General features: G+C 37.2%; 1 protein-coding gene and 1 non-coding gene across 2 annotated transcripts in view; both read right to left on the minus strand.

The window, feature by feature from the left end:
* Fgf14 (fibroblast growth factor 14) overlaps window positions 1-25,027 on the minus strand; it is a 477,073-nt gene that overhangs the window by 395,097 nt on the left and 56,949 nt on the right. The window lies entirely within an intron of this gene.
* Trnak-cuu lies at window positions 7,640-7,712 on the minus strand. Its single transcript has one exon. It is a non-coding gene; the product is annotated as a tRNA-Lys (tRNA).

Genomic DNA, 25,027 nt, shown 5'->3' on the forward strand with positions numbered 1-25,027 from the left:
AGAGAGAGAGAGAGAGAGAGAGAGAGAGAGAGAGAGAGTATACATGTGCATATACATGTGTATGAACATGTTTGTGGGTACTAGAAGGCCAGAAAAGTGCATTAGATTTTCTGGAGCTAGAGTTACAAGCAGTTGTAAGCCACCCAATGAGGGTATTGGAAACCAAACTCAGATTCCTTGCAAGTGTAGTATGTACTCTTAACCACTGGTCATCTCTTCAAGCCCTTAAATTACTTTGGGGTTTTGGTTTTTTAGACTTTTTTTGTTTTACATTATGTATATGAGTTTTTTCTATATGTATGTATTGAACCATAAGTGTTTCTGGTGTCTATTGAGATCAGTAAGAGTCAGATTCCCTAGATATAGAGTTATAGACGGTGTGAGCTACCATGTAGGTGCTGGTAACAAAGCATGTGTCTCTACATGAACAGCAATGTTTTAAATCCAACCATATATATTCTGAATCACTTAAAAGATTATAGCAAAACTAATGAAACCTTCCTCAGAGTAATTATTGTGATTACATAGCATCTTCCAAGATGATGGAGATGATGAATAATAGCTCCTGTATGTGAGGACTGGATGCATCATGTATCTGCCCTTTTTGTGGCTGATTCGCATCATGTTTGATCCTTTCTCATTCATAAATGCATGCCTTGCAATTATTTAACTTTTAAAGTATGTGTTGCAGAAAACTGCTTTCTGATGGCTTACCTTACACTAATCCCCACTATATCCAAACTTCAAGAAGCCATAGAAGTTCACAAAGCAGTTCATTACTTTGTGACTAAAGCAAAAGTTTATAGGCCTAAGTACGATTCTTAAGATTTTCCTATAAGTAAAATATTTGAATATACCTTTGCAGCATTCACTCAGCAAGTAACATTCAGCTGTTTTTATTTTTCTTTCTAATAGTGTTTAATAATGTGAGAATAATTATTATAAAAACATATCAAAATTAAGAGATTAATTGACTAAATATATATAATTAATTATATATACATGTATTATTAGCCAATTAAGACATTTCTAATTCATTTATACACACCTAAGGAGGACTTTGGAATGTGTCCTTTTCCCTAGTTATCTACACATTTTCCCTTTTTATTTCACATTGATATAAAAGAATATCCTTTCTTCCATAGCTTTAAGACATTCTAAGCCTTCTTTGAATTTTTTTCCAGATGCTTCCATAGGAACACACCATTCATGTACTCTTGAGAATTGAGCCACCACAGGAAGCTTGTATACAGTTTTTCTCCTATCAGGGATCTGTACTCCTGTTCATCTTGGGAATAGACCAGTCTTCTATCAAACATGATGGACCACTGTCCTGCTTGCCCTTCTGCCTGGTGCTTGATTTCCTGCCTCTCTTTCATATTTTCTGGAAAGCAGCCAGTCTCCAAATCCCAGTTTGATCCAGTGGAGCCCTTTCTTGGTTCCTATCAATAAACTTCCCTATTTATAATATCCTTTTTCAACTCACATAAATCCCCCTTTGCCACAATCTAACCCCCTGCAACACTTATAGAACTGAATTGCATGTCCTCACAAAGGTCTAATGCTGTAATGAGCCTTGGCCTTCACTCTAGGTGCTTGAAAACCAAAATTTAACCCAATCATGCTTGAGTTCTGGTTTCTCAAATGTTTCTCTCTTACTTTACCATCTGTCTTATACAGAAATTGTTAATAGAAGTTGGTATTTTCAGTAAATGGAGGCTGATAAAGTTGTGTTAACCTGAGGTTTCTTAGATAGCATGAAGGCTGTATAAGATTAACCCTTCAGTTATCTTTTGAGCATTTGGGACTCAGAACTAGAGAAGTATTAGACAATTGGAAGGAGTCAAAATTAAGCTTGAGCTCTAAGCACCAAGAATTTCTTGGATGCCCTATAAACTGTGAGAAAAAAGAACATCTTAATCCTAAACCTTAGTCTGTAACAGAGGATCATGAAATGGTGTCTGAAAAACAGAAACATAACTCATAGTTATGTAACTGGAAGCTCAAGATTAAGGGTCAACCAGATTCTTTCTGAAGGTTAGAAGAGAGGGTTTGATCAATGTCTTTCCTACCTTCTAATTAATGTTACTAACCTATGATACTCCTTGGCTCATAGAAGCAACGCTATCTCTATGCTTTCATATGTATGCAGTATTTTCCTTCTGTATATAGCTCCAAATATTGTCTCTGTGTAAGGACATAGTCACACTGGAAATTAATGTTCTATCCTGCTCCAGCATGACCTCATCTCAAATAATTGCATCTACAGCAACTCTATTTGCACATAAAGTCATCTTGTGAATAACTGGGCCTTATGATTTCAATATATGAATTTTAAAAGGATGTGACTGATCCCGCAAAACTACAGATATCTGAGATATGAATCTACAGATATCTGAGAATCAGCTGAGAATGCCTGTCACACAGTATCTGGTATTCAATATATATCTCAAATAAATGAATACATTGATGAGTAATTTTTCTGAAAAAGCAGTTTGTGCGAGGTGATATGTGATTTTCTTGAAACTATTTGGAAGATTAGCTGATGCAGCAGACACTTCTCTGAGGATGTTTCTTGCAAGATTGAGGGCCTCCTTGCTGTCTTATCATAACAGTAGGCTTTGATTTTGGCTATTAATAGTGCATAGTCTTATTCTTCAAAATGTCACTTTAGAAAAAGATTTTAGTGTCATATAAGAGTCCCTGAGTAATTTGATTTATAGAAAATGAAGACTAAAGGAAAGTAACTATATTATAATTAAATGCATATTCAAATGACAGACTAAATTTAGCTACACAATTGCATGTCTAATGACAGTTGGTAAAGGTTGAAAACTATACCCTTAGACTGGGAAGCACACCTTCTGCTTGGTTCAGGTGCTCAGACACCATCAGGCGTCTCACATAGGATCTGGGAATGTAAGGGAGAGAACAGGATCCTATACACACAAAGCTCTTCAGCTTCAGAGCTTGGTATGTCACTCAGCCTCTGGGACTCAGCCTCCCTCACACAAAGACATGAAACAATAGGAAATCTATGAGGTGAGCAAAACCAGAGTGAAGGACACTAACATCAAGTGGAGTATGAAATAAGGAGATATAACAATTTTACCTTCACGACCACAAGCCAAAACAGGTTGTGATGAACTTTCACTGCTTCTTAAATGTAAGCAAGGCAGGAAAGTTCTAGATATGCACTGAGAGTGTGATGCTGCTCTTCCTTCAGTTCTAAATCAGTTCATTCTATAAGCTTATGCTTCAGAATCATTGTCCATCTTCTGGAGGCACTCGCACTAGTTGAGAATAGTGACTAGAATGTAAATGATTATATATACATACAAATATGTGTGTGTGTTGTATGCTTTTGTCTGTTTATTATATATAGGCATATAAATGTAAATGTAATTTAGATGAACTAAAGGTCATGTAAACACATACATGTGTGAGTCTGCATGTATAGATTAAATAAAACCACTTTAATGATAGTTCCAATTGTCACTGAAAAATAACTTCCAAGATCATGAAACATTTTTTTGAGATTACTTTTGAGAGTACATGACAAAGTGTATGTGCAGACACATATCTATATGGCTTTCACTTTTAAAATGCATGCATATGTTTGTGTCTATGTGTGTTTGTGGTGTGTGTGTATGAGCACATGTGTTCATGTGAGTGCTTTAAAAGCAGCTGCAGAGACCATAAAGTATAGTGCTTTATGAATTAACTAAAAGTCCTTAATTTAAGTTCCATTCCTACAATTAATTAAAAATAGAAGGGATGATTCCCAGTAATATTTTGCCATAGTCATAGATCCTTTCCTAGCCCAATTGTCATCAGGAAAGCTTCATCAAGCAAGTGATAGAAATAGATGAGAGACCCACATTCAAATATTAGGTAGACATCAGAAAATCCCGAGGAAAAGAGAAGGAAGGATTATGGGAACCAGAGGGAACAAGGACACCATGGGAAACACAAAGAGTCAACTGTTGTGGGCTCCTGAGTGCTGACAGAGACTGAACCACCAACCAGAGACCTTGCATGGGACTGATAAGGGCCCTCTGCACATGTATTGCAGTTGTGTGGTTTGGTCGTCTTTTCAGACTCCTGACAGAGTGAGCAGAATTGTCTCCTACTCCGTTGCCTGCTCTTAGTACCTTTTCTCTTGCTGAGTTGCAAGTGCCTAGTCTTGCTGCAACTTGATGTCCATGGCTGGCTGATATACATAGAAAGCCTGCACTTTTCTGAAGGGAATGAAAAAGGAGTAGATGGGGTGGGGAAGTAGGGAGATTAGAGGAAATGACTGAGAGAAGAGAAAACTGTGATCAGTCTGGGAAAATTAATTGATTAATTAATAAAAAAATAAATAAAGGAGTCATTATAACCTGGGTACTTGGTATAGTTCAGACAGAGAAATGTATGCAACTGAAAACTGTTGTCTGATTTCTGTAAGACAGTTGCAAAGCTAAGGACACCAATTTTCTAGTCAGAAGGCAAAACTACAGTCACTGCTTTGACCCTTGATTGTGATGGATCAAGGTGTTTCTCCACTAAAATATTGAACTGAAATATTATTCTTAATAAGATTTATTATTTATTTATTATTCCTAATTTTTTGATTCTGATAATTAGCTGGTTAATCAGACGGATGTTGATTTATAGCTATGTAAACCTGTGTGTATATTTAAATGCATAGATAGAAGAGGCAAAGAAAGAAAGCTTAAATTTATGATTCAAGTTTTCTATACTATTTTAATCTCCACAAAACTAGATAAGACAGACACTACAAGTCTTTTTCTGTTTGTTTTGATATTATCAGGTAGCTTCACATATGAAATTATATTTAATTTTCAATTTCAAAGAATTAATGCAAAAGTATTTAGCAATGTAACCATATCAAATATAAAATTTTAATGAACTTTAATACCTCTAAAGTTCATTATAAACTAAAATTTTCATTTACTGATGATTTCTAAAGTCTTATTTAGTGAGACTCTCTGATGAATTCTTCTGATCTGACTGTTTTTATGCATTGAGTGTATACTTGGACATGCACACTTGATTATGGCTAATGACAACTGTTCATAGGGCAACTGAAAAAATGTGCTTACATCTCAATAATTTTAATTAAGCATTAATATATTTTCTAAATTTAGGCTGGGCATCAAAATACAACAGGTAAATTCCATGTCTGGTTTTCAAACAGAGGCATAAAATTTGTAATTATCTCCAGGTTTTCACAAGCTTGTGCTTATGTAGCTAGTAAAGAACCATGGTTCATGCTGATTCATTGTAACAGATCTCTCTCTCTCTCTCTCTCTCTCTCTCTCTCTCTCTCTCTCACACACACACACACACACACACACACACACACACACACACACACTCCCTTCAACTGCACATCTTCAAATGATTCTTTTCCCCCTAAACTATATGAAGAACAAACAAAATTTCATCAAGTGGATCCAACCCAACCTGGTCTGACTTAGACAGGAGACAGGCATGTATTGATCCTGGGAGACAGAATTAGATCTGAGAGAAGCAGCCAAATACTAGAACACAAATAGAGAAACTTGCCAAGCACTTTTATTCCAGCATTGACTGAAATGAAAACCTAATCTGTTGGAGCTGCCTTCTGGGAAGAGATGAAGTGGTACTTTACTAAGCACACCTACATGTAGCCTTCTCAGTGTCACACTGTGGTGTGCAGAGTATTAGCTTGAAGTACTTGAGCAGTTAACTCAATGTCTTAATACTTGGCTTAGCAGAACTGTGCTGCAATAACCTGAGACAGCCTCTCCCACAGGATTGAAACTTACATGGTACTATAGGGAATAAATAATACATTTAACCCATAGATTGAAAAGACAAACAGGCTGTACATCACAATACCAATATATAATTTATTCATGTGACTTTGGGGAATCTCATAAATATCATTTTTTGTGGCTGGTGTGAATGATTAGCATTTATGAAAATAGACCTCTTTTGTGACTCCTGATTGAACTCTTAAGATGTTCAGAATCTTACAAAACTGTTATCTAAAACTTTATCTGAAATATGAAGTCCTTTTCACATTTATGAATAGTTTTTTTATTTTACCTTGCTTCCTGCCCTCTGAATAACTTTCTCTTGGTAAAATTATCATCATTGAGTTTGCAAAAGTAATGTCAAACATATAGAACATTGGAATACTGATAACTTGAGAAGATTTAGTACATTTGATTTCACGTTGAAAAGTAAATAAATAATTCCTGAGACACACTGTGCCCTTTAAAGATACAGATTTGCCTTCTCCTTTTTCATCTTGACTAACCTCTACCGCCTTCTATTAAATCATATTTGAAAGTAAATACCACCTTGTTATACTAAGAACAAAAAAAAAAGAAGTTGGGGAAGTGTTGCGCATTATACTCTTTAGTTTTGCTTTCTCAAAAACTGATCATTTTGACTGATCCATTGCTTACATTGACTAAAAGAGTAAGAGCAAACACAAAGCCCAGCAGTTTTGAGTATAGTATAAACTTGATTAATATTGACCCAGGGCTTTCTTTATTTTTCTTTTCTTTTTTACTTTATTTTTTTTCTGATTTTGACAAAGTGTAAGACAATAGAAATCACTGAAGTGTCAGTTTTTAAACTGTTGTTTGTTGAGTTTCAGCACATTACATATCACAATATATTAAAATAATTTTTAAAAAATACATGTCAGAATGAGATATTTGGAGATGCACTGGCCACAGACATCACTAAGAACATATGAATTCTGACAAGCCAAATCATGATTATATGTATGTAGGTACAAAAACTTTTAAGAATATATTTTACAGTTTATTAAACCCATTTTTTTCTTCTGTCTTGCCTTTGTTGGTGATGAAGGACCTAAGTGAATACCATTGAAAAGCCAGTTTCAAACCTGCTAGGTAAGTCACCTAAGAGGCTGGTTATCCATTCAAAAGACACTGATGGACATAATATTGATAAAGATTAAACACCTACAATACTATTGTTATTTCACTTTTCATATAGAAATCTAAATTGATTTACAAAAACCATTTGCCTTTTTAAAATATATTGGTTTCTTTGTGACTGTTAACAGAAGGTCTCAACAATCAATATTTCTGAGTTTTAGGTTAATTTCTGAGTGGTTCCAAGCAGATAAACCACTCTGCATTGATGGAGGAAGGTCATTGGTTAATTAAATAAAGAAGCTGCTTGCCCTGATAGGTTAAAACATAAGTGGGAGGAGTAAACAGAACAGAACTCTGGGAGGAAGAGGAAGTGAGCTCAGAGACTCGACAGCTCTCCTCTCGGGGGCAGACGCCTCAGAGAGACACGATGCTCCACTCATGCGGGCAGAGGCGAGAGCTCTGCTCTCTGAGGCACACGCGATAAAGCTCCGACCCAGGATGGACGTAGGCTAGAATCTCCCTGGTAAGTGCACCTTGGGGTGCTACACACAGATGATTAGAAATGGGCTAGTCCAGGTGCGAGAGTTAGCCTAGAAGAGGCTAAATAGAAATGGGCCAAGCAGTGCTTAAAAGAATACAGTGTCCGTGTAATTATTTCGGGGCATAAGCTAGCCATGCAGGTGGCTGGGGTGCTGGGAACACAGCCCCGCCGCTCATATTACAACAAATGGCGCCCAACGTGGGGCTCGAACCCACGACCCTGAGATTAAGAGTCTCATGCTCTACCGACTGAGCTAGCCGGGCTACCCGCTTGAGTCGGGGGCAAAAAAAATAGCCCAACGTTGGATGCCAAAATGTAATGGCATAAACAAATGCAGACAGATTGTAAATATATATATAGCTTTAATAGACTTACAGAACCACCGTTCCCGAGGAGACCAGGAAAGCAGAAGCAGCGGCTGGGAGCACGCTCGCCAAATTTATAAGCAAACATTAGCCCGAGGCGAACATGCCCCCTAAGGGGAGGGACTTATCCCTACACTGCATAAATAACTCCAGAGACAGAAGTATTTGAACAGTACATAACGGAGTTTATAGGTTATTAATGATTTTTTTAAAGAACATAGAAGTAAAGGGTAGGAGGTGAGTATGGATTTTGTAAGAGCTAATCAGAGGATTTGGGGGTAAATATGTTTAAAATTTTGTGTGAGATTCTCAAAGAATTAACAAAAAAATTTAAAACAATAAGTCATATTTTAAAAAAGTGCAAAGAATCTTTAGGGGATGGTGACTGTGGTGATGGTATTGTCAAAGCCTAGGTATGGTTAAATTCATCACGTGGTACATATAGTAAATACATGCTAGCCTTTCTGTATCAATTATGCTACCATAAAGTTGTTTGTAAAAATGTGGCAAAAACAAAATAACAAAACAAAACAAAAAACTTATTGATTCTTTGTGGATTTCACATCATGCATTCTGATCACACTTATCTCCTGTCCCCTGACATCTGACCTCTGCCCTTGCAGTAACCTCCAAAAACAAAACCAAATTTAAAAGAAAACAAAACAAGCAAATGGAAAAAAAAAGTAAAAGAATCTCTTCATGAAAGTGGTAGCGTGGTCTGTTGAGTCACACAATTTACTCTTTAGTCCACTCATCTTTACTTGCAAGTGTTCATTGCAACAAATCAGTCTGGCTTAAGGTCTCTGACTTCTGCTACACCACTACCACTGACAATGGACTCCCACTGGGACTCATCTTGGATATCCTGTTGTTGTCCTGTGTCATGGATATCATTTTCTGGATGTGTAGATTCATTCCTTCTACATGCTCCAACATTTCATAAATGTGGTGGATGTTGGGGTAGCTGGATGGTGGTTCTGGGTGGTAGTTGGCTTAGTCAGCCTGCCAGCTTTCCCTCATCATCACTACCCAGGCAAACTCTAAGCACTGTCTTGGGTAGCTTACCCAATGCAGTCTGCAGCAGGGAACAGGACTAACTCTCCTGTTCTCAGGTCTTCAGATCTGGGTCACTCAACCCTACACCACCAGGGCTAGCTCTACTATTTTGCCCATGAGAGGTGTAAGGTCCTCTCTCCCAATTGCTGTAGGGGACATACAAGGGAGGGGACAGGGTCAGCTCTCCTGATCTTACATCCTCAGGGCTGTCTCACCTATATCCCCAAAACAGGGCCAGCTCTAGTGTGCTACCCAGGCAGGGTTAAGGGCCTGTTCTCCTATGTGCTACAGCTGGTGAGGGCCAGGGTTATTTCTCTCACTCACATGACTATGGGGTCAGCTTTCTTGCCTGATGCAGGTATCAACTGGCAGACAGGGATGGGGAGAGCTTCTTTCCCTCACCCATACCACTGTGTGGAAGACAAAGGGGGCAGCTCTGTTAACCTCACACCCTGGCTCACCTGCATCATGGTCATCTATCTAGTGTGCTGCCCAGGTGAGATACGTGTCTGTGCTGAAAAGTAGAGTCATCTTTCCTGAGTGTACAGGTCGGAGGAGGGTATGCAGAGAGGGGCAGGACCAGCTTTCTCAGGGCCAGTGAAGGGCAGTGCTAGTTCAACATGATATAAATCCAATGACTTCCTGTGCTAACATGGGTGGTAGACATCATCATCAACCCCAGTCAGAGTTGGATGATGGACCCAGACATGGCTCTAGGCAGTGGCTCAGCCCAGATATCTCCATGGTCCACAGAGCAGCACAGGCCAGTCAGATCAGTATGGCCTCATAAGTAGCACGGTCCTTGGACACTGACATGTTCTCAGGTGGCTGATCAGACCCGGGCTGCTGTAAAATTACAGATGCAGGCATGGTCTTAGGCAGCAGTCAGGGCCTGGATGTGGTCCCAGGTGGTATTGTAGGCCACGCTGATTGGCATGGCCCATAAGGCAACATGGCCCTCAGATACCAAAATCGCCCTAGGTGGCTGCACAGATCTCCTGCATTGGTTCAAACTTCAAAGGTCTAAACAGCGCTGGACATCAGCACAGACCCCGACCGCAGCAGAGCCACAGACCCAGACATGGCTTTTGGCAGTAGTCCTGGTATGGAGTATGCCATGGCCCCAGGTTTTATCACTGGCTACTCAAATTGACTTGGCCCCAATGGCAACACAGCCCTCAGACACCAATGTGGTACAATGTGGCCTTCTTGAGCAGGCTTTATGACTGCTCTACTCAGAATTGTATCTCCCATCCTCCCTTCTCTGCCTTATTGTTCTTTAAAGTCCCGCCATCATGGCATTCCATGAAATTTTCTCACAGTCATACTTCTTGTCACCCCTATAAGCACAGTATCTTTATGAGATGAGGTTATCTATTTTTATTCTGTTATTTTCCTGAAGTATAAAATGTAAATATGCAAATATACATGTAAATGTATGGAGAACAATATATATATGTATATATATATATATATATATATACACACAAATAGGAACAATTGGTTCATAATAATTCATGAGCACTGGGGCTTTTAAATAAAACAGTCCTTTAGGTAAGGAATAGCTATTCATGCTGGGGTAGATCAGATGACCTCTCTGCAACTTAGTTGTTTAATATGAATAATGAGTATAACATAAAATTATTAAAATAATTTTGCAAAATTTTATGTATGTTGACAACAAATTCCTTGAAGCACAGCAAACACTGCCAACAAAGAAAGTAACATTAGTATTATTATAGGTCAAAAAATACTAAGCAGTTTTAAGAAGTACATCCTAAACTTCTCAATTTTCTAATATTTTAATATCCTGAAGGCCCCCAAATACACAGTTCTAGCTTTCACAATCTGACACATGTTACACAATATTTGTTTAACTATGCAAAGGTGTCATGCATTTGTTTATGTTACGGATTATTTGTTTAATTATGTAAAGATGTGTTGCTCTTTTACCCTGCCTGCCCAAAGCACCCGACTGATGTATTAAAAACCTCAATGGCCAATAGTGAGGGAGGATGTATAGGCCGGACTTCTGGGTAGGGAGAGTAAATAGGAGAAAGAGTTTGGGCTCAAAGGAAGAAAGAAAAAGATCTGCAAGGGAGAAGCCAGGGGCCTGTCATGAAGCTGGGAAATAGGACATAAAGAGTGAAAGAAAGATTAAAAAGCTTTAAGGCAAAGCGTAGATGAACAGAAACAGGTTAAATTAAGCTAAAAGAACTGGTCGAACACGCCTAAGCTATTCCCAAGCATTCTTACTTAATAAGTCTCCATGTCTATTTAGGAGATAGCCCAAAGAAAATTCCAACTACAGGCACAGATGTTGGTATAATCTCATTACCACTGACTTACTGAAAATGCTTTTTTAACTCCATCATATATGCATTGTTAGCCTGGTTAAGCCTAGTCATTGTTCTAAGTTCTGAGGACAGTAGTTCACAATGTTGCTGTGCTGATAAATATACATGCACCCATAAATTAGACAGCATTGCTGATACATGCTGACTCATAAATTTAAAGCAAAGATCCAAAAGCCAAAGGTATTTATTGGATTAAAGTAGCAAAACCTTTCTTTTGAGACCTGTACTAACAAAGAGCTTTTATAGAGCTATTTTTCATGACATATTTAAGAAATACGGTGATAATGTGGAAATAAATAAATGTTGGGATCTGTCTCAGTATCAACCTTTAGAGGGATGGTTAAGAAAATGTATATGTACACAATGGACTTTTATTCAACCACAAAGAAGATCAAAATTATGTAATTTAAAGCAAATGAATGTAAATGGAGATTATGGTATAATGTGAAAATAATTCTGATTCAGAAAAACAGATACCAGAACTTTTCTCTTAAAGTGGATTCTAAATTTTACGTAAGTACATAAAATGTATTTATATAAGACATGAAAGAAAGGGAACTAACAGAAGAAAAGAAAGAAAAGAAAGGAAACTAGAGAGGGGATATGGTTAAAATACTCTATAGACTAGTATGAAAATATCCTTATAACCTTCAATATCAAGTATAATGGATGTAAGCCAATAAAATAACTAAACAAATAAATTAAATACAACTTGATGAACACGAGCTACATGAATTACAGAGTGAAACATATTCAGGGGTCATTTTTCAAGCCTACTTGATAAAAGGGTGACAGACTCATCTAAGCTTAGATTTCTCATCTGGAAATTTCACCCCCAAAATTATGAAATTTGGGTGGTACAGTGAGCTTATGGGAAAAGACTAGGCATTAGAGAAGTGTTTCCCAAGGAAGGAAAGTACTTACCTGAAAGTAAAACTCCCACAGGGAAAGAAACAGGTTGTCAGCATAGAAGAGACACAAAGTAACACTCAACATAGGACATAGAAGAGCAAATATGAGTTGCAAGAACTAAATCAGTACTAGAGTGACCTGAACGCCATTTGTGGTTCAGCCCCAACTATGCTTAGTTACTTTACATCTTTGGTCTTATTTTCCTCAGTTTTGTACTTCTTGCCAGCCTCAGTAGAATCCATTAATTTGAGCCATCTCAAGCAGCTGATTATAATTTTTATTTGTTTTTATTGAGCTAAATATTTTTTTCTCTGCTCCCCTCTCCCTTTCTCTCCCCTCCCCTTCAGCCCTCTCCTATGATCTCTGTGCTCTTAATTTACTTTTAAGATCTTGTCTTTTTCAACTTCCCATGTAGTTTAGATCCATGTATATCTCTCTTAGGGTCCTCATTGTTGTCTAGGTTCTCTGGGATTGTGAATTGTAGGCTAGTTTTTCTTTGCTTTATGTCTAAAAACCACTTATGGGTGAGTACATATGATATTTGTCTTTCTGAGTCTGGGTTACCTCACTTTACGTCTTATAGATCCAACTATTTGCCCACAAATTTCGAAATGCCATCACTTTTTTCTCTGCTGTGTAGTGCTCCATTGTGTAATGTACCACATTTTCCTTATCCATTCTTTGGTTGAGTGGAATTTAGGTTGTTTCCAGGTTCTGGCTATGACAAGTTCCCAACATATAAAGCTATAATCTATGATTCCTCTAAAAGGAACTTTTCCAACAATTTCTTTATAAATTCAATGTCTGTGCATCATGTTCCCAAATATACCATCCACAAAAAAATAACTCAGAGCAGACCTCTCTTCTCTCCAATGTTAAAACATTGCCTTTTTTCTTGATGAGTCTATGTGTTTCAGTCAATAATAACTAGCAGTAATTGTATGTTTACTAACATTTATAAAAGAAACTCCTCCAAATATTTATAAGTTAGATTGCTTGATGCTGCATAGATATTTTTAAATAATCAGTAAAGAGCTGTGATAAATCATATCTCTCAAAGAAAAGATTCAGTCATGACCAAACCACAAATGAGACCTGATGTCTGGCTGTCCATTCCTCCACCTAACTGTTTTATGATGATTCTAGCTAACTAAAGAAAGACAACTGAAGACAGACCAAAACATAGATCCCTGCTGAAGATATTTCTACCCATGATATTTCTAGAAACATTACAAATTCTATGTGTTGAACTATGTAAAAATTTGGAAGCTAGATTACCATACTGCGCTAAGTAAATCTTGGGATATCCAAATGCCACCCACAGGCCATATGAGGCTTCCAAAATTGAAGAATATTCAGACACACACATACACACGTGTGTGTGTGTGTGTGTGCGTGTGTGTATATATATACATATGTATGTATATACATATATAATCAGTTATTATTGATATATGATATTTATTATATATGTATATATACAATAAAATTTCCCTTTCATCTTAACCTGACATGACTCTTATATGTGTTGCATATTTATTGTTTGAAAACATGTCAGATGTCCCTGAATTATAACTGGAAAGTCAGTTTGTGTCTGTGAGAATGAGTTATAGGTTGCTAAACAAGGTAGGAAAGGAAACTATTTCAAACCAAAAGAATCTGGCCATGAAACAGTTCAGTCTGGTGTCAGTTCCTCATTAGAAAATTAAATGTGGCCGGGCGGTGGTGGCGCACGCCTTTAATCCCAGCACTCGGGAGGCAGAGGCAGGCGGATCTCTGTGAGTTCGAGACCAGCCTGGTCTACAGAGCTAGTTCCAGGACAGGCTCCAAAGCCACAGAGAAACCCTGTCTCGAAAAACAAAAACAAAACGAAAATTAAATGTGTATTTAAGCTCATGTTGTCCTTTTAAACTTAACCCTAGTTTTGTTTTGTAAGAATCCAAGCTCTGAATATCAACCAAGAAGAGGATCCTGGGATTTACATACAGCTGGAATGCAAAGGCAATGCCAGGGATGTTCAGCAAGGTTTCTGTTTATGATTTCCTGTGTTCTCATGATGGGAGATGAAAACAGTAACCAGCCAGTTACCAAAAATACTTAACCCAATGATAAAAGACCCAGAATGTCTGGGAGCGAATAAACAACACTTCCTCAAAGCCTGCTGTTGTCCATCCAGTGCCAACACATCACACTCAGGCTTTTCTGAGGCATAAGTTGGTCATTTGTTACATGACTCTCCAGAGTATTAAGGGCTCTTCCTACCAGAGAAAATGCCAAAAAGCTGCCTCGGAATGTTGATTATTTTGATTACTAAAAGGTACACGCTGGGTCTAAAGGAGGCAGCCGTTGATTTATTTTTGCCATTTCCCCCTGGCTGACAGCAATTCAAAAGAGAAAGAACAAGTCAGATCACTCATCTGCCTGCTTGGCATGCCTGGTAGTCATGGGAGTCCACATTGAGGCCATCTGTTCATGTCCTATGCTCTCCAAACACACACAGAAAGATGATGTCAAGGGAAGGTGCTCCAACCCTGGGAAAGAGGTGAACCATAAGACTCAGCAGAGCAACCCACCCATTCAGCTGCTCTTTTAGCAGCCAGGGCTAATCAAGTCATGAACTGATGCTGGTACAGTTTTGATTTAAGGCTGATTTTCCAAGGGAAAGCTTAAGTTGATTTGAGCCTGTTAGCATTGTCTCTGATACTCATGGACGTAGATAGAGCCATGAGTGAGTCAATGCAAATGCACATTGCAAAACAAACCCTGCCCTGACATCATTCTCAGTGCCTCTCTAATAAAATGCTTGTGTCCCTTCAAAATTAGCTGTCTGCAGCAATACATGCCAATGACAACACCCTTCAGAAACAACATTGCCATGTGTCTCTACTCAGTGAAATAAAACCAAATGTGCTGTTTTACTTTGCCTAAACATCACCTCGTTGTACTAAGATTTAGTTCCATTGCAGAGAACTGTCAGTCAAGGCACATAATGTTGGAATTGCAGCACACATTCCTATAAGATTTCTGATAACAGAATTCTAACCTCTTGTTATATGTACAGCATCTATTTATAAACTCTATGGAAGTTATTTAGCTTTAGATGATATTGCAAAGTTTGAATTTTACTGCCTGAAATGTGTCCTCCTTTCATAATTAGCTTTGAAATTTTCGTATAAAGGATATCTTAGAGGTTTTTTGTTTTGGGGTTTTTTTTTGCAGTAACATATGATAACAAAAGTACATCAAGAAACTAGGGTCACTTGGGCAGCTGTGTTGATGTTATACCGTCCCTTTCCCAAGGAAGTGCCTGTTTCCAACCTACACTAAAACCTAAAGGGACCAGGTAACATCCTCTCTAATTATAAGCCATAGTGTAATGCCATCATCATGTCTGTTTTCTTCCATTTCTACATCCTTCCTGATGTATAACTGCTTTCCCATCAATGAGTGCCCACGTCCATTTCTTCTGTGTCCTTTCTGAACCTCTGAACATGTAAGCCAATTTATGGGAATTTGATAATACCTCTCAATTTATACATCTGTCTGGACTGTTAGGTTCCTTGCTCTATTTGACCCAACCACTGAAGCTATTAGAAAAAGAAAAATGCTTCATCATAAATACATTAATGTACCATCTTTAATTTAATGTTTTTAATAATTTAATTTCATTGTTTTTAATAATTTTCTTAAACTGTAGTTTGATTTTTACTTATGAAAATCCTGTTAGATTTGGATCTCATAATTCTTTTTCTATGGCATTATCTGCACACATGTGTCTATTCAATGATCTATCCGTAAACAACCACAGATTTCTCAATAAGGAGTCTTTGAAGAATACATAGTTCTAGCAGATGTAACCTGAAGCTTGCCACACAGTTGAAGCTGTGCAACAGAGCATTCTTATGTTCAAGGGCTTAAGTCTGATCCCAGAAATGAAATAAAAACTTTTAAATTGAAGACTAGAGAGATGAGCTGATGGTTAAGAACATTGGCTGCTCTTCCAGAGATCTTGTTGGGTTCCTAGAACCCATATGGTAGCACACAAGAATCTGTAACTCCAATTCCCGGGCATCTGATTCCCTCTTTTGGCCTCTATGGGCACTCTACACACATGGTACACAAAAACACATACAAGTAAAATACTCATACACACAAAATTAAAAACTAGTATAATATTTATAATTTTAGGAATAGTTTGAAAAAGTAGCTAATTAGGCACAAAAAAGTACCAGTAAGATACTGTCCAATATTTAAGAGCCCCAAAAGCTCAGAAGTTGGAAACATCATGTATAATGTGAAATGAAAGCATTGTGGAGTAAAAAGATTGAAAATAGCTGCATAATTTGAGAGTATCATTGAGAAACATTTATTCTGATATCTCTCCCACTAGTATAACATATTTTCTGATTATTCAGAAATCAGAATGCTAGAGGCATTCTATGCTATTATCAGGACATATTATAGGATACGTTCTGCTTCAGTTGCCCCTCAATTTCTCCAGAAATTACTATAGTAAGAGATGACATGAAGCTCTGGAATTAACAGGACCCATGTTTTAAAACATGAAAGAATTTCCAGAATGGGCTACATGATTCATGATAAGCAGGAACACTAGCTAAAAAGTTGATTGAACATCTACCTCAAATTCTTTTTCATTTTTGTTAGTTGGGAGCAGGGAGTCTGGGAGTGAAACAAAGGCTAATGATACATTGAAAGGAAAACTAGGTTTACGTAAAAGTTTTAATAGAAATTGAAAAGCACATGGATCTGCTTAATTCACTAAAAGGGGGAGAAAAATCTAAAACAACTCTGTCTTCAAATTACTAGCATGTTCTCCTCTTATAGATATTCCATGGAGCTCTGTTAATTTGCAATCATATCCAATAGGGGAAGGGTGTTTCTTGTCAATTATATTGGTTTTAATGCAAATGGATTCAGGTCCACTTCCTCTGAAATATTGACAGGTCCATTAGTAAAGAAACAAAAGGTTTAGAATTGGGCATAATCATGTTCCATATCAAAAATTTTCTTTGAGAAAGGGAACCATAATGCAGATATTAATATACATTTCCTACTTTTCCTTTTGACTGCATCTAGGATTGTTATCTAACATTTGTTCTCACTGAATAAGTGTTCCATCTCTTTCTCTCTGTCTCTGACACTCTATTACACACACACACATCAAAAAAGAGGTTCATCATCTCATCCCAAAAGTTTCCCAAAATGTGCAAGTTCTTTATACTGGAATCTTGCAATATATTACCAAAATATCTTGGAATTTTAAACTAATATTGCACTATTATCACTTTTGTCTATTTGAAAAATTGTGGTTTCTACCTCTGAAATAGTAACATGAAGCTTGTATGACCCGATGTCTGTGAATAGAAATAAGACATAACACAAACAAACCTTAAAATCAATACAAAGATCAGGAAAGCAATATAAAGATGTAAATCCTTTGTTGTTACCAAAACTGAAGTTTCCTCAAAAAGAGAAGGTAATAAATTAAATTACTGTTATGAGTGTAGGTCTGTGGGCATTTGGAGTCAAGTAAAATGGCAATCAGACAGCTTCAACAGAACATGTGTCCTTCATATGCATATAATAATTATGTCAGTCAGGAATCATCCAATAGTTAGTGAGCAATTGATTTTAGTAATTAATGAGTTAATTTCTAGGTACTGTTATGTGCTGTTGCATTGCTTCCTATAATTACAGTAAGAAAATTAATTTGCATCATTAGAAACAGGTAAGGTAGATGACCAATGGTAACTGTCTTTTACATGTACCTTTGATGCAAATTTTTAAAAAGCAAAAATGACAAAGAAAGATTCCTCAAGCCTTGAGAGAAAACCTTTGTTTCTGATAATTGTCTGAAAAATAGTCATATCTGAAGAAAATGCTCATCAATTATATCAGCTCATAAGAGACTACTAAAAGATATTTTGATATGGAATATTTTTTTCATTCTACACAAGAAGATGATGATCCTCAAAGATTTAAGTTAAGCCACAAAGAGTTAAGAATAAAAGAAAGAAATAAAGTACCAGGCAACCGCCATACCTTGAAGGAGCAGAGCATCCAAGGAAAAGAAAAGCATGGCAGAGTAGAAGCCCTCATGGGGGCCCAGTACAATGAAAGAGAGGTGAGTAAGAATCACAAATAAATAAAATGGAATGTAACCCATAGCAAAGGGAAGAGAAAATAGTTCTTGTGAAATTAAAGAAGAATAAAATAATGATTTAATTTATAGACATAGAAATGAAAGAAAGGGCAAACTTTTTGTAAGGATATGAATTTATTTCCAAGGTCCTGTGTCATTCATAGAGACACTTAGCAGATGTACATCACCTACACATTTGACAAGAACTTTATATATAGATTGTGTGTTTAAGATGGTAATGGGCTTTGAAGGACACAAATACATATGGTTTCTCCTTGAAACTGCTGCTGGTATGTAATTTAAGGTTGTTCTTTCCCCTTTCCCACCTTCCCACTCTCCACATGATGAGATCCAAGCAAGAAAGCTGACGAAGTTGCTGTTTGAAATAGTGATAGCTACTGTTCCCAAGGTTTCCAACACAGCATTAATAAGGCCCTTTTTATTTCTTTTGTATTATAAATAAAAGAAAAGATGACACATGGATTTGGATGCCATGGTTTGAATATCAGATGCCTCCACAGGCTCAGGTTTCATAGAGTTATGGATCATTTAGGAGCTGGGGTCTAGCTGAAGAAGTAAGTTAGTAGAGACAGGCCTATAAAGTTTACCCTCAGTCCCCAATGCCTAACGATTTCTAATTCCTGACCATCTATGATACAGCTTTCCTAACATCAAGAAAAATACTCAAACTGAAAAATTGTTGAAAATGTTTGTCAAATCAATAACAAACCATAACAGAGGCTTAAAACATTTCAGGGTGCAGATTTTAGGAGTTGTCTCAGAAAGAACCTGGATAAAAATGCATATCATCTTCATTGTCAACATCAGAAACCTGAAAACAATGATGTCTCTAAAATTCTGGAGAAATACTTTCATGAATGAGCTGACCAAAAACGTTTTCTCTGCTGGAGTAAAGAACTCATAAGTGAGAAAACTTTGTTTTCTTAATTCAATTGTGATCACAGTGATGGAAAAACAATAAATACAGGGGTATTAGTATTTTTGTTGGTTTTTACCTTAATTGCAAAGTAAGTAAAATTATCCAGCAAGAATATTTGCCCTACTGAGAAAGAATATCAGACAGATGCTATATAGACTGGTGTGTGAATATATTTAGGAGAGAGTCCCAATATTGTTCACACTTTCCTTTGAGTAATTTTCTCTCTCTTTCCTAAGTTGTTACTTATCTATGATCCCATGTTATAATTATAACTGATCTTCCTCTAAATGGAAATCCACAAATTTGAAGAAAGACATCAGCTCTACTTGTTAATAGAAGTAATTATAATGGACTCTTCCTTCATGTGGTCAAAGCCTTTGTTATTTCAAGAGGAAACTTGATGTTTCTGATATTTTAAGGGTCTACCTATAACTTATGAGGTAGTTGTGCATCTCAGATTTTTTACCCCCTGAAGACTTAACTATGCATATGGCACTCTGCTGGAAGGAACTAATAAAATGGTGGAAGTAAGATACACTGTAATTCACAAAGCTGTAAGCCCGATGAACCCTGCAGAGTCCCTATATTAAAATACACCAGAATGAAACCAAATACACAAAGCAAAGGAAATATTTTTGAAATGGCTTTTGCATGGTGCCTCTTACTTCTTTTTGAAAACAATATGAAATCCTATATGCAATTTAAGTTTCTGGGCTTTGGCTTTCTTCATTAAAAAAAAAAAAAAAAAAAAACAGAGGAGAAAGGTACACAGAGTTAACTTTCCAATATTGTGTACATCCCAAGGACAGCATCTAGTAAAGTTGTTACTCTTAATCTAATAGATTAGTGGTTGTCAACCTTTCTAATGCCTAACCCTTTAATACAGTTCCTTATGTTGTAATGGCCCCTAATAATAAAATTATTTTTATTGCAACTTCATACCTGGAATTTGCTCCTGTCATGAACCATAATGTAAATATCTGTGTTTTCTGATGGTTTTAGGCAATCCCTGTGAAAGAGATGTTAAAACCCCAAAGGGGTCATGACCCACAGGTTGAGAAATACTGCTATAGACATTGAACAATCCTAGCTATAAATAATACAGCAAGTTATACTTTGTTTTACATCTAGCCTATAGTCTATGATTGTAGTAGCATTTCAATTATATTTTAATAAAGATTTCCTGAATATCTGAGACTAAAACAGTCCCACTGCTCAGCTTTACAGACCCTGTTATTATAACACACACCTTTATCCCAGTAACAACATTGGCACACACCTTTAATCCTAGTAGTCATACAAGTTGCCAAATTAATCTGGTAGTGCATGCCTTTAATTCCAGTGGTGCATGCCTTTAATCCCAGCCCTAAAGAGGATTGTAAAATGGGGGAAGACAGCTCTCAGATAAAGTCTTATTCTAAGATTCCTATAGACAGGATCACCATTTTGGTCTGAGGTTGAGGTAAGAGCCAGTGGCTGGTTATTTTGCTTTTCAGATCTTCAAGTTGAACCCCAATTTCTGACTGTGAGCTTTAAACATGATTCCAGAGAATCTAAGTAACAAGGAGAACCCTAAGAGAGACATATATGGATGCCCCTATGATGTGGGATTCTCTTCTGTATGCTGTGAATACTATTGGTATTAATACTATTAGTAAAGAAGCTGTTTTGGACCTGAGATAGGGTAGAGAACAAGGCAGGGAAAACTAAACTGAATGCTGGGAGGAAAAAGGCAGAGTAGGAAGAAGCCATGTAGCCATGCCAGAGACAGATGCTGGAAATTTACCCAGTAAGCCACAGCCATGTGGCAATACATAGATTGTTAGAAATGGATTAAATTAATATGTAAGAGATAGCCAATAAGAAGCTAGAGCTAATGGGCAATCAGTGATTTTTTTAATTTATTTATTTATTAAGGATTTCTGCCTCCTCCCCGCCACAGCTTCCCATTTCCCTCCCCCTCCCCCGATCAAGTCCCTCTCCCTCATCAGCTTGGTGAGCAATCAGGGTTCCCTGACCTGTGGGAAGTCCAAGAACCGCCCACCTCCATCCAGGTTTAGTAAGGTGAGCATCCAAACTGCCCAGGCTCCCCCAAAGCCAGTACGTGCAGTAGGATCAAAAACCCATTGCTATTGTTCTTGAGTTCTCAGTAGTCCTCATTGTCCGCTATGTTCAGCAAGTCCGGTTTTATCCCATGCATCCTCCTGAATATTAACCTTCATCAGGCGATGAAAGGAGACAGAGACCCACATTGGAGCACCGGACAGAAATCTCAAGATCCAAATCAGGAGCAGAAGGAAAGGGAGCACGAGCAAGGAACTCAGGACTGCGAGGGGTGCACCCACACACCGAGACAATGGGGATGTTCTATCGGGAATTCACCAAGGCCAGCTGGCCTGGGTCTGAAAAAGGCAATCAGTGATTTAATTAATACTGTTTCTGTGTAGTTATTTTGGGTCTGAGCTGCCAGGTGGCTAGGAAATAAACAAGTGACCTCTTACTACAAATTGGCACCCAATGTGGTCAATTAAACTTCACATAAAACCTGAGAGGGCTTGGAAAGAATTCTAGACACCAAAAAACAAAAAACAAAAAAAAAAAACAAAAAAAAAAAAAAACAAAGTATAGCCACATTTTTTTTCTGGATGACATGCTGCAGTTCCTTTAAGAGAGGTCTTCCTGATTCAACAGTAGGAGAAACAAAAGAAATACTGTTTTGAAATGGCAGCTTCCTAGACCATGCTGCCAGCACTAACTCTTGCTCTTTCTGGAAGAGTCTGGCTATGGAGCATTTAAATGGGGTTTGTGGGCAGCATGCTGCAAGTTACTTGGTGGCAACATGGGCCAAGTGGTTATCAGAGTTGAAGTGGTTAAGACAGTCCCTACCTGGCACTCTCAGAAATAAATGGATTTCTGGACTTCCACCATTTTGTACTGGGTAGAGCAAGCAGGCAGGGCTGTACTTGGTCTAGTAATGCTACAAGTTAGGTTTTTAAGAAGTGCTTAGCATTTTAAGAAGCTGTCCTGGTCAGAAAAGGATTACAGATACACAGTATAGACAAATTCAGATGGAACGGGCCTCTAAATGTGTCACAGTGTTGGGTAAACATATGTAAACATTGGGGAGAGAGGAAAAAGAGTATAAAAAGTTATAAAAGGCAGTAAATGGTTTATAAAAAACAAAGTCTTTAAAGAGAAAGAGTACAGACATTCATAGATTAAAGGAGTAAAGATAATAAAATAAATATTAAAAAGTAATAGAGTAAAAACAAATAAACCACATAAAGATTGACAATACACAGAGAGTCTGGAATGTCTATATTATTGTGTTTTCTTTGAATTTTTTGACTATGAAGGAGCTAAGTAACCAACATATATACTTTAAAGGTATCTTGTTTTCAAAATTTAAGTCTAAGGATATGTTGCTTTGGAAAAGAGATTCTGCTTTTGTTTCCACAGAAGATGAAAACCTGTGGATTAATTCCAGACTAATGTGGCTTGATGGACCAAGACCCCTGAAAAGTCATCATGAACACCCCCCAAAATATCAAAAACCAGGAAGCAGTATGGAAAGAACTATTCCCAAATTCCCTAAATGATTATTTATAAATGTTTGTTTATATTTAAGTGGAAATATGATATAAATATGAATAATTTGAATTGGCATAAACCTTCCTTTATTGATACAAATTTAAGATCAATTTTGTTATATGTATATTTCTGCTCTGATTAAGGTATTATATTTGTGAAGCTCATTTAAAATGTAATATATAATTAAGAAATATAGGTTAATAGATAATCATCTATAATAGTCAAGCTTGTAGCCATGTTAGTTAAATTTTCTAGATGTACAGAAATGTATTTTGGATGGGTAGGCATTCTTCAAACCTTTCAAAGACTATAGAAAATGGCATTTAAAATGTTTTAAGAACTTAGGACTTTTCATGACAATGAGACACATCTGCTCCTGGCAGCAACAATTATTTTAAGAGGATGATAGGCATCAAAAAGGCTCCTTATAGAGTTTATTAGCCATTTTGGCAAGAAATTATTCTTGCCTGAACTGCTTGACACTATGCTGTATGAACTAGACATGCAAGACCCATAGAGAAATTACTGCTGAACTTGCCTAAAGGTGAGATGACATTTCAGGGTTTCTGCTTTGTGAAAGAATCTGATAGACATTGAGGACACAGAAAAGAAGTGACTAACAAGCTGTCAATATAGGCTGAACTGTCTTTGAAATTTCTTGCTTTGTGGAAAAGTCTGCCTGACACTATGGGCCTGTAGGCTGAAGATAGGTGCCTACAACTATACAGAAGAACTTTGGATGATCCAAAAGCAAGTTGTCTCTGTCAATTCTTGAGTTTTGGAAGTTGCTTACAATGTACTTCCTATTTACCTAGGTAATATTGTATCCTTTTGGAGTCTTTGATGGAATTGAAGAATAGACAGTTATACTTTTCCTTAGTTATGATAAAAGATAAAGTAGATATAAATATTGTAATTGTAATTCTTGTTTGATACCTATTTTGTTATATGTAATTTTACTATGTTAAAGTTAAAACCTTCCTTTTTATTTAAATAGAAAAGAAGAGGTGATGCAAGATTCCCCTCTGTGTTCTGTGAATATTATTGGTTAATAAAGAAGCTCTTTTGGACCTGTGATAGGGTAGAACAGAATTAGGTGTGAAAAACTAAACTGAATGCTGGGAGGAAGAAGACAGAGTAGAGAGAAGCCATGTAGCCCTGCCGGAGACAGATGCTGAAATTTTACCTGGTAAGCCACAGCTACATGGCAATACACAGATTGTTAGAAATGGGTTAAATTAATATGTACGAGCTAGCCAATAAGAAGCTAGAGCTATGGGCCAAGCACTGATTTAATTAATACAGTTTCTTTGTGGTTGTTTTGGGTCTGAGCTGCCAGGCAGCCAGGAAACAAACAAGCAACCTCTTATTACACCCCTAGGAAAGTGAAATAGACAAAACCTCCTGAGAAATTTGGAAAGGGGAGGAAGGAGGGTGGAAGAGGAGAGGAAGGGGAGAAAATAAAGAAAGAGAACGAGGGAATGGGATGCTCAAGAAGGGGGTGTTGTGGGATGTCCTTTTGTATATATGTAACTCTTATTGGTTGATTAATCAATTTGCTTTGACCTATGGCAGGGCAGAGTATAGCCATGCTGGAAGAAATATATAGAAAGAGTAGGCAGAGTCAAGGCTACACCATGTAGCTGCCAAAGGAGAAAGATGCAGCCAGAAGCATACCAGGCAAACCACAGCCTCGTGGTGATACACTAGTATAAATGGATTAATTCAAGATTTAACAGCTAACTAAAAGTACGCCAAAGCTATTGTCCTAACAGTGTTAATATAGCTTCTGTGTAATTATTTGGGTCTGGGCATCTGGGAAATGAACAAGCAGTTCCATCTACAAAGGGAAAGACAGTGAGGGAGAGAAAGAAAAGAGATATCTTGATTGAAGGAACCATTAAAAGGCTAGTGAAAAACATGCCACTAGGAAAATTCCCAGGTATCCACAAGGACGATCTCAGCTAAGACTCTAAGCAACAGTGGAGAGGACACCTAAACTGACCTTCCACTGTACTCAGATTGATTTTCTACCTTAATTTTCATCATAGAACCTTCATCTAGCAACTGATGGAAGCAGATGTAAGAGATCCATAGTGAACCACTGATGTGGGAGTGTCATATATCAATCTGTTGATTTCATTGGTTAAGTAATAAACAAACTGCTTGGGCTCATAGCTTAGAACATAGGTGG

This window comes from Microtus ochrogaster, chromosome 17 (genome assembly GCF_000317375.1).
Source record: "Microtus ochrogaster isolate Prairie Vole_2 chromosome 17, MicOch1.0, whole genome shotgun sequence".
In the NCBI taxonomy this organism is placed as follows: Eukaryota; Metazoa; Chordata; class Mammalia; order Rodentia; family Cricetidae; genus Microtus; species Microtus ochrogaster.